The sequence below is a fragment of the Odontomachus brunneus genome, unplaced genomic scaffold (assembly GCF_010583005.1).
Source record: "Odontomachus brunneus isolate Ranch 3 - 2012 unplaced genomic scaffold, Obru_v1 Obru_scaffold_057, whole genome shotgun sequence".
NCBI classification, from domain to species: domain Eukaryota; kingdom Metazoa; phylum Arthropoda; class Insecta; order Hymenoptera; family Formicidae; genus Odontomachus; species Odontomachus brunneus.
Genome location: NW_022639507.1, coordinates 443,322 through 451,824, shown reverse-complemented (window position 1 = coordinate 451,824; position 8,503 = coordinate 443,322). Strand labels below are relative to the sequence as shown.

The following is an 8,503-nucleotide window of genomic DNA, read 5'->3' as shown; positions in this document are numbered from 1 at the left end:
AAGAGAGCAAGAGAGAGAGAGAGAGAGAGAGAGAGAGAGAGAGAGAGAGAGAGAGAGAGAGAGAGATGTCCTCGTCGTCCTCTTCGACGTCGTCGACGTCGATGCGGCCTCTCCTTGTAACAGCACAGTTTGCAAAGTCGCGATGGTCGCCGATAAAAGTTACGTCGTTTAGCGACATTCTTAGCTCTCTCTCTTTCTCTCTCCGGTCTCTTTCTCTCGCTCTTTCTTTTTTCTCCTTGCGTTTCTTCGCGCATAGGTTGAAATGAGAAATGTAGGATAAAAGGGCATAAAAGAAGTAAAAGAGGGAAAGAAATGAGGACGAAGAAATGAGTGTAAGGAACCATTGATAAATATTTTGAAGCACAGCTGCGGAATACAATCTCGCAGTGTTATTGCGACGCGACGTCCTAATGCCATTATTGTCGTTTGTACGCAGCGTACGTTTGACGTGTACTACAAACGTCCGATATACATAATAAATAATGGTAACAACATTATCTTTAACAGACATAGTAGGAGATAATACGGTCTCATCTCTTTCGTAAAGCGCTCGATATTAATTTATCTTCTTTATTTTACTTTTACATTATTTTCTTTCGATATTATTGTTGTGAGACTGTCATGAAATTTCTGCTTTAAAGTAGTTGTGTTTTGCGATAATGTTGCTAGAAAGTTATGTGTTAAGTAATAGTTTATAAATATAATTTATGATATACAGTTTTCATATTATATCAAGAGAATATCAATCAAATTTACATAAGTTCTTGTTCTGATAATTCTCTTATTCTCATAAAAGTATCTTTAAATGTGTTTTACAAACTCTCTGAATAGCTTATAAGCATATGTGAAGGTGTTTTTATTGATAAAAAAACGAGTTCAGAATAAGGAACATAATATTTAAAAACCATAAGAAATTATCGTTTTTCGTGTTTCGACGTATTGATATTTTTGACTGGAACTGTCTGTTAGGCATATGTAAATATATCATACATATCAGTAGACGAATATTAATACATGTTATTAAAAAAATAATCGTGACGTTGGATTTTTTATATTTTATCATGCGTATTTTTCGTATCTTTGTAAGTTCTTTATATAGATTATAGATTATAGATCTTCAAAATTATTTAACCATTATCTTATCTTTAAGAAGATATTTAACTAAAGAAATAGATAAAAAAGGCCAAAAGAAATCTAATGCATAAAGTATTGCACAGTTATTATAAGTTAGCTGTCGGTTAGTTTTATAGGTTAGTTGTCGTATACTTCACAACCATTATCATAAATTGTGTATTTTATACAGGGTGTCCCAGGCTTTCCTCGGCAATTTTTGTAGAACCATAGAACGGATTGATGTGAATAAAAGTCTTATTCCTATAAGTCGTTTTGCGATATTTGCAATAGTTATAGATAGTTAGAGATATTAATTAAAGAAGACTAGTGAGTGATCACGCATAACATTGTATAGATGAGTTGTAATGGCGATGTATGCTGTTGTGTATTTGTACATTAAGTCAAGTTGAACAAAACAGCTCTTTATCATTTTGCAAATAACCACGTATAGTTTTAATTATTAATAAAAGAATGTTGCATATTATTAATAAAGATTGTTGGATGATTGTGCGCGATAATGCACAAATCGTTTTTAATTAATATTTAAAAATCTATGTGGTAATTTGCAAAATGGTTGAGGACTTTTTTGTTCAGTTTGACCTAATCTATAAGTATACAACGGCAGACGGCGCCACTAGAGTTGATTTACCATATCGCGTGTGATATTCATTAGTCTTTTTTAATTAATATTTCGAGATTTATACGAATATCACAAAACAATACGGGACTTTTATGTTCACCTTAATCCGTTCTACGTTCCCACAAAAATTGCGGAGAAGAGTCTGGAACACCTTATATTCAGTTTCTTGGGAACTAGATGGCCAATAATATTTTGAAATTTTTTGTAATATTTCCATAAATTTTCTTTTATCATCTTTTTCTTGTTTTTCATTAAAATCGTTAAAGTGATTAGATTAGTAGAATTAAAAATATGATATTGGAAACAGTTTTTGTACCTGTGGTATATGATGAATAGTGATAAACAATGATAAATGTATAATAAATAGTGCTAACTCTTTGACTTTAATTATTTCAATTTCGACACAATTAATCTTTCGATAATCATCATGACATGATAATCTTTTCTAATTGCACATATGTATCGATCGTATGTGTATGATTTGATTTATACATACACACATATGCACTACTAAAATTTAAAAAGATTCCTAAAAAAATTAGTTTATGAAACAACCATTTTAAACAAGGTGAGCTTCTGACGAATTTCGACATGATTTCTATATTCCAAAATTTTGATTAAATATTGTATTTTTCGATAGAACAATTACAAATATTTTATAGATTCAGTATGCAATATTATTTCCTCTTTAATTACAAACTGATATTACAAACGATTTATTATATTATTTTATCAGAGAGAAACAACATCCAATTTTGTGTTCTCTGTATTATATTTTCGAATGCAAAGGAGCGAAAGCTACATATTTATTCTCGATGTTACGGATATCGAAAAATATACATCGTATGTCGTATCAAGTGTTTTCACTGTTATCGATAAACACGGAGAGATCATTTTTGTCATAAGAATTTGAGCTCGTTGCAACTATAACGATAGCAATTTTTGATTTCAAAATAGCGCATTCAACAAAACGGTCAATTTTTTTTTCTTTATATTTATGAGCTTCTGACGAATTTCGACATGATTTCTATATTCCAAAATTTTGATTAAATATTGTATTTTTCGATAGGACAATTACAAATATTTTATAGATTCAGTATGCAATATTATTTCCTCTTTAATTACAAACTGATATTACAAACGATTTATTATATTATTTTATCAGAGAGAAACAACATCCAATTTTGTGTTCTCTGTATTATATTTTCGAATGCAAAGGAGCGAAAGCTACATATTTATTCTCGATGTTACGGATATCGAAAAATATACATCGTATGTCGTATCAAGTGTTTTCACTGTCATCAATAAACACGGAGAGATCATTTTTGTCATAAGAATTTGAGCTCGTTGCACGCGCGCTTTCAGGACAGTTAATTTGATCAACAGTAGTTTATTTTTATGCAATTAATTGAGCAATTAGATTAATCCATGTAATTAGCAATATGCAATTAGATATAGAAATTTAGCACGTGAGCCAAAATTTACAGTGAAGAAAATATAGTGATTTAATAATGCGCCATGTAATTAGTAGTACGTAATTAATTTTAGTAATACACAAATACGCGAAATTTAAGCACGCAATTCGACAAATATTATCGTCTAGCAAACACTCCAAGTACCATTATCATAACGATCCTGTTGCAGTCGACCGTTCTTTCACAACGTTTTTATGCTTTTCTACCGCGAGAGACGTTGTTGCTAGTATAATTTAAGTTTAAAACAGGTTATACTCTTAGCGAAGAGGTATGGGGAAAGTGAAACACTGGAGATAGAGCGCGGGGGTGTAGGACGGACTTAGAAGTATGAGAGAGGTAGGGGAAGAGTGAGAGACATCGTTCACTGGAAACACGCAGCTTTTACGACCAGGGGATGCACCAGGGGGTGAAATAATGCAGAGGATAATGCAACGGGGTTTATTGCACTCGGGGAGATGATATCCCTTAGCATTGTTTCCGAGGATCCGAATATTCCGTTTGTTGCTGACCAAATTTATGCCAAGCTTGCAGTCGCAGCGTTTCGTGTGCGAAGTAAAAATAAAAGATTTCGATTACTGTGAAATTGGCACATACGGAGAGCTAGGACGCTAATGAGATACTGTCAGCACTGGGAAAATTTTACTACCGTAAAATAATACATAAATATAATAAATACTTTAAAGAATACTTTGGAGAAATACTTTGGAGAAACTTGGAAATAATTAGAAGAAATAATTGGAAGAATGATACTATTTTTGTCATTCGATATAAATATCTGGATATTTAGGGACTAGTATTAATTTTATAATTTTACGAGAGTACTTTGCCGTTTTAGCGATATGATTAGAGAAGATCGAATCTAGTTGGCATAAGCGGTATATTGATTATGTGCTTTACTTACGTATTTGTTGTAAGAGGAAAACAAAATCATTTCTATTAGAACATAGGTGCATTTTTCCCTGAGTTTTATTTAAATCGGAATAATATTACATATAAAAAATAGAAAGAAGATTATTTATAGAACAAAATATACTATTTAATAAATCATTATGAACATAAATATATAGAGGAAAGTTGTCTGTATAATATTTGTACAGACACTTACGATCAGTGGTCTGAATTGTAATTTCAAAATTTTGAAAAATATAACATCTTGTCCCGGTTTCCTTTACAAACGCATAACGAAGTATATTAAGTATTTTTTCATTTCTGCAATTATATCATCTAGAAAATATTGTAATAAAAATTACAACAAAATTTTTTGATTTTAGGACATAGAATAATAATAATAAAAATTATTATATATTTATTAAAAAATGTTACGTATGTGTGTTTGACTTTTTAGTACAGAATTATTGTGTAATTGAATGTTTTCTAAGTGACATATTCAGTAGATCGTCAAATTTATTTTATATTGCAATTCAGCAATTTACTATTTTATATTGCAGTAATTTATATTGCAACCCAGTTTTACAAAAATTGCAAAGAGAAATATAATTTTAATTTTGACTATAATATTTTCTCCGCGTAAGCTGAGTTGACACAAAATTTATCGACAGAAGATTATACAGGCCAACAAATTTTGACTTTTGCTCTGACTCCCAGATAATCCTGAAGGTTTTTGGTACTCTAAAACCAAGCCCGTTGTTCAAACTGCTCTATCATGCCAAGTTTTTGAGATATTTTAATTTAAAATGCCAAGAAGCTATTTTTTGTTATTTTTATATTAGAATAAGTTTGAAACGAGAAGCGACAGGAAAAATTGATTAAAATCAATGGTTACATTCAATAAATTAGAAAACAAATACCTATGCAAAACTTTTTATATTCTTGAATGCACGCTTGTAGTTCCAGAAACATTTAAATATTTATTTATATAAAAAGATAAGACATTTAAAATTATATACTTATTTATTTATTGAAGTTTTAAGTATCGTATATAAAGTTACGTATATAAAATTACTAGAATATAAATAAGGAATATATTATGGTATACACTAGTGTACCGTCGCATTGCAAAGGATTAAAGACTATAAAATGTTTAATAGATGTGTATGCAGTATTTGTTGTATTTATTGAATATAAAAAGATTAATTTTAATATTTTTTTTCATGCTGAATTTGCAGTAACCAAATCAGTCTATCCCTTTTCGTTTTAGACTTATTTTAATTTAAAAAGTAATTAAAAAAAAAATATATATATATATAATAAAATATAGTCTTTTTGGTACATTTATAGTTATAGGATATCTTTAAAACCTGACGTGATGGAGTAATTTTGACAGCGAATTTGTTTCAGTGCGTTAAAAACTTCAGAATTAATTACAACACTCTGAGGATCAAAATTGACGTCGGCCTATATCATTAAACAGTGAAATTTTACGTAAATGCTAAATACCGTAAAGCTGACGACCTTTCCCTTTATCTATTACTACGGTATCCCACAAGATCGTGCTGCCTCGGACGACCAGATTTCTACTGAGTAAAAAGTTATTAAAAACATCTCTAAAAGATATCTGAATCTGGAATCTGATAACATGAAGAAATACCGAAAAGCTGTCGGAACAATAACAAAATGTTACCTAATGTGCCGTTTTTTGAAACAAGCATGTTGACTGGGTTGTTCCTAAATAACGAGTATTTCTTTAACGAATAATACGCGTTATCGTTCATATCTATCATTTATACATCTATTAATGGATTATAGTTCGATTTATATTCCTGTATCATACGTTAAATGTGTAATTTGTTTGCGTTGCTTGCACTTTTGATATTTTTGCACCTAATTCCCGTTGCACACCAGACACGATGAACGAAATTCAATGAGAGTTCTAAAAAGAGGTTAGTATATAATGACCTCTTTTTAGAAATTAATTTATATAATTAATTTATATAAGTGTAAAAGAATCAAAAGTGCAAGCAACGCAAACAAATCTAATATCGCGCATGATTAGAACATCACAATGAAGACGGTTCTATAATATTCATGAAACATTAAAAACAAATCTATAGAAAACACGCTTTCAACTCGGCAACCACATTTACATAGGAAAAATCTCAGTTCGTATAAATGAACAGAGACTAGATGAAAAATCAACGGCATGAAATGATATCTCTGTTACCACAGCCGAGAACATTTGTCTGGACATTTAGCTGGATTAAAACTTGGTTGCAATAACAATGAGAACAATTGACTGAGTAGAAAACCTCCTACAGGAATCTTTCTGTCCCTACAACCGAGTTTTTCATCTCATTACTATTCTTATCAAGCAATGGAAAATTCAGTTAATGAAATTTATAAGTATTAATGAAATTTTTTTTATAAGTATTAATTTATTAAAAGTATTAATTTATAAGTATTAATGAAATTTTTTTTTCCCACATAGGATTTTTGAATATTCGATTGACAAAATAAAATTTTTTTCTTTTCCTCCGTCCCTTCCTTTCTCAATATTTATCCCCTTGATTAATCAACATATACTCATTTTTAATGGAATATTTATAAGAAGAAAATATTGTAATACAAATTACAACTAAATTTTTGTAATTTTGGACCATACAGAATTGTAATCGAAATTACTATATTATATTCGTTGAAAATTATATATACACATTTAACTTGTTATTATAAAATTATTGTAATTGTTTGAATATTTTTATATTGTAAATATCAAATATATCGTCGAATTTACTTTTTTCACTGTAATAATTTATTATTATTAACATATTATATTAATTTTATTAATATAATATATTAATTTTACTATGAAAAAATTAAAGGTTCTTATTGATAAAATTAGAAATAACGGAGAGAACCTAATAAAGAAACACAATACAGGTGTAATAGTGTTATCATACCCTTATAGAAATATCATACTAAGAATCATTGATAATTACTTATTTTCAGTATTAAAAATACTGGATAATAAGTAATTATTAATGATTCTTAGTATGATATTTCTATAAGAGTAGACAACTGTATCAAAATTTGTTAGTAACTGTTTTCGCGGATGTTTAAAGGAAAAAAATTCTTTTACTAAATAAAGTACAACCATACGCGTTTTGGCCCCCTTAATGAGCTCTCCTCAGTAATACATAACAAAACAATCTCAAAGATAAAAATAAAAAGATGAAGATGTTAAATGATCACCGATGGCAAGTATTCGATGCAGTTAACGGCGCATCGCAAAAAACCCAGGTACAATTATAAATAAAATAGTAAATAACTAAACCTCAACTGTCGCAACCAAAAACCCGGATAAAGGTAATATGTAATTTGACATAAGGTATTAATCAGATATGTCTTTGAATTACACAGTTGTAATTCCGTTTTTTCACCTTTATTCTTGCAAAATTTTAGACTTTCTTATCGGTTAACCCCTATCCGCTGCATCCACCGACACGCAGCGATCCGGCTTAACATTTTAATTTATGACAATTTTTGGTTGTGACGGTTGAGCTTTAGTTATTTACTATTTTATTTATAATTGTAGCTGCGTTTTTTATAATGCGCTGTTAATTGCGTCGAATATTTGCGTTGCCACCGGTAGTCATTTAACATCTTCACCTTTTTGAAGCTTTTTATTTGTATATTTTTTATCTTTGAGGTTTTTATGTTAATATTATTTACCACTGAGGAGGGCCCATTAAGGAAGCTGAAACGTGTATGGTCATATTTTATTTAATCAAAGAATTTTTTTCCCCTAAACATCTGCAGGGACAGTTATTAACAAATTTTGATACAGTTAGTCTATGATAACATTATTACACCTGTATTGTGGTTCTTAATTAGGCTTTGTTTCGTTATTTCTAATTTTACTATATCTATTATTTCTAATTTACAATACTTTATTTGCTATAGTAATTTATACTAGAATTTCAGTACAGTCTATTAAAAAAAAGACTGAAAATAAAATATACAATTTAAATTTAATTTTTACTACAATATTTTCTTCGTATATTAAGCCATATTAGTGACTCGATAAGTTGTTTTTCTCTTATGATGAAGAAAACTGAATGTTTACAAAACATTGCAAACAAATTCACAAAACATGTGGTTTCGGAAACCTAACCTAACACGATTCTATAATATCCTATAATATTCTATAATGTCCTACACGGACAAATTAACTAAATATCTAGTGAAATATGATCACACCAAAATTTCGGTTGAAGTTATTAGAATTTAGGGCACATATTATGGAACTGTTTGGAATCGATTTCGATTGGAATAACATTGTTTTCTCTATAAAAAAAAAAAAAAAAAAAAAAAAAAA

At 29.3% G+C, this 8,503-nt stretch overlaps 1 protein-coding gene across 4 annotated transcripts in view; it reads left to right on the top strand.

Annotated features, from left to right (window-relative positions):
* LOC116845753 (inactive rhomboid protein 1) overlaps positions 1-8,503 on the top strand; it is a 340,621-nt gene that overhangs the window by 25,677 nt on the left and 306,441 nt on the right. The gene's annotated exons all lie outside the window — the stretch shown is intronic.